Raw genomic sequence first — 3,131 nt, 5'->3', positions numbered from 1 at the left:
ATGATATCAAGTATACATCTCAGTATTTTAATTATTCAGAGAGCTGTAATATCACGAATGTAATGGATTCTGTGTCCTAATGGAGGAAGAGAAAGCCCGTTTAAGAAGCATGTAGTGATTCACACACATAGAGCACATACTGTAGAAGAACACATACAAAAAAATGCATTTAACGTGCTACTTTAGTTACGATGGTATTTGAGAAACTAGTAAATTTAAACGATTTAAAGATGAAGTTTATGATGTTCTACTTTAATGACAAAATAAACTACGTGATTGAAGTGGAAATTTCAAGATTAAAGTTAGCATTTTGAGCTTTTTTCTCACTGTATCCCAATTTTTTTTTTCTTTTCTCTGTACCCTAATAAGCTTTCATATGACACTCAGACGGTGGGCTACAACTCACCTTTTCACGGCGACTTTGATATCTGACCGCTTATTTTTTATTCCGGGCACTGTGCGACTTTGTGAACTTGAACTTTTGAGTTTCTCCGACACTCTATGTCACTCGATCAACTTCCTTTTGTTGATTATATCACTGTTTAAACCAACAAATAGCATGTTTTTCCTTGCCTCCACTTGGTATTCGCTGAAATTCTTCTATTTTCCCCCGTGTTTTTGACATTGTCTTTTCACAGAAGGCTGAGCTTAAGGGCTATTTATATTGATTTGCATATTCAAAGAGGCATAATTCAGGGAGGAGTTGGGGTGGGACAGCAGGCGCGTGCACGTGCATTACTCTTCACGGGATTTATATAGCAGAAGAACGTGGAACTTGGCGTTCGCACAGATTTATGCATCTGGATTTTTTTGTGCATACGAACATTTCCGCTTTTGTCTGTATGCCATGTTATAGTGTGAATTCTATGCACGGCATTAGGCATGAGGCTCCTGGACTTCAATCCCTGAGGCTGTAAGTTCAAATCCCACTACTGACACTGTGTGACCATGAGCAAGATCCAGGGGTTGCCAACTGTGGTCCTGGAGGACTTCTGTGGCTGCAGGTTTTCATACTAACCCTTTTTTAATGAGTTCCCTGTTTTTGCTGCTATTTAACTTCTTGTGAATTCATTTTAATTAACTTCTCTTTTAAGATTTGTTCCCCTGAATTTCATTGTTCCTCTGAATTTCTTCATTTCTTTCCATAAACAGAAATGAAACGTAAAATGAGTGAGCCAAGAGAAGACCAACTAAGTCAGGGCCTCAAACTCCAACCAATTTCACTCCAACCAGCTGCTTAATGAGGTGTTGATTCTTGTTGTTAATTAAACCCGTTCTTTAATTCCATGGCTTGTTGCTGCTCTCATTGTGCAATGGCATACATTTCAGAAACTATTGATTTTCTCTTTTCTAAGAGCATTGTTAAAATGTTTTGTGGACCTGAGCAGATCGACATTCCTGAGACCTTCACCTTTCTTTATTTTCAGACTAGACAAAGAGCCCGTTTCGACAATGTAAGATGAAACGGGCACGAGTTTGTGTCAGCAGTGTATGAAGAACAAATGATAAGTAACGAAGAAGTTGTTTTGTAATGATTGTAGTCCACTGTACTCATTACTGTACAGGTTTGTACTGTTAGTTGTTGAATTTTCCAGGCCTATAGTATAATATTGAATGATGAATGTTCCAGTACAATATGGAATAGTAATAAGTATAAGCACCACAAACCTGATATAGGTGTATTGGATGAATGCGTAATTGAATGAGAATCCATAATTAGGCCTTGAGCTGTAGTCGAAATTGCCTTTCAGGCCTCTAGAGCTTTAATCGAAGTCGCCTTTCTCTTTGAATTTCTGCGGCCGTAAATCCGCCGCCTGCCGCGATGTTGGGGTTGGATGTCGGTCTCGTAAGGTTTCTCTGCCAGCTGCGCAGAAGGCGACTGCGCATTCGGCTTCGGATGTGCGCAGAAGGGAAGGGGAACTGCGCATTCAGCTTCGGATGGACGTGAGTGAGGAGGCAGGTGAATTATGTATTAAGATATTGAGTGATGGACACCAGTTGTTTTGGCACATTTTGTATATCATTGTTGTTTGGCTGCTAATTAAGGAAAGAAACAATTAAAGGGCCTGAGTCTTCAAGAGCAAGTCAACTAAAATTAGTTCAAAAGAAGTTAATTAGCAGCAAAAACAGGTCACTCATTAAGAAAAGGGTTAGAATGAAAACCTGCAGCCACAGTGGTCCTCCAGGACTGGAGTTGGCGACCCCTGAGCAAGATACTTGACCTGCCTGTGCTCCAACAATAAGACCAAAAGAAATGTAACTAATTGTATCATAAATATTGTATGCTACCTAGGGTTAATTAAGCAAAATGTAATATTCCAGTTTCTATTTTTGAGAGAACTGGGCTTACTAAATTTTTATTGAAAAGTAGAAAGCATTTATGTCTATTACATGGAGAATAATGAGTGTTTTTTATCATTGTCTTTAAGATTTTCCATCACTGTCCTCATAATTTCATTTTTCTTGTCCTGGTCGTCTGGTCAGTTATGCTGTTATTTACTATGTATGATACTGAAGTGCCTTAAGTGCAGCCTTTCAACATCCAGTGTCATCTGCCCTTTTGCCAATTTACTTGTCATTTGTTATTGGGATACAGTGTGAAGAGGAGTAAACTTTGGGGGGTGCCAGACCATAGGGTGCATGACAGGGACAAACTCTGGACAGGGCACCCGTCCATTGCAGGGTGAATACATACTCACACACATCCACACACCAGATGGACTCTAAGGCCAGTTTAGCATTGCCAATTCACCTAACTTGCATGTCTTTGAACTTGGGAACAAGCCAGAGCACCCAGAGGAAACGTGTAGACACGGGGAGAACATGCAGACTCCATGCAAGGAGGACCAGGGACATGAACCCTGGTCTCCTTATTGCAAGGCAGCAGGACTACCACTGCGCCACCATGCCACTCTCACATTATTGTGCTTTTGAGAGTACAGAATATGAAAAGAAGAAAGGCCAGCTAATTAATCAATAAGATCAATTAAAGGTAGAATGACTGAATGATTGCAAAAATGGCTGGAACAAAAACCTGCAGCCGCAGTGAGCCCCCAGGACAGGACTTGAAAACTGCTCTAAGGGATGGCAAATGGTACCTTGGGGAAGTTTTGTTACATTTATTATAGGCA

This window comes from Erpetoichthys calabaricus, chromosome 16 (assembly GCF_900747795.2).
Source record: "Erpetoichthys calabaricus chromosome 16, fErpCal1.3, whole genome shotgun sequence".
NCBI lineage: Eukaryota > Metazoa > Chordata > Cladistia > Polypteriformes > Polypteridae > Erpetoichthys > Erpetoichthys calabaricus.
This window is presented reverse-complemented; position numbering follows the sequence as displayed.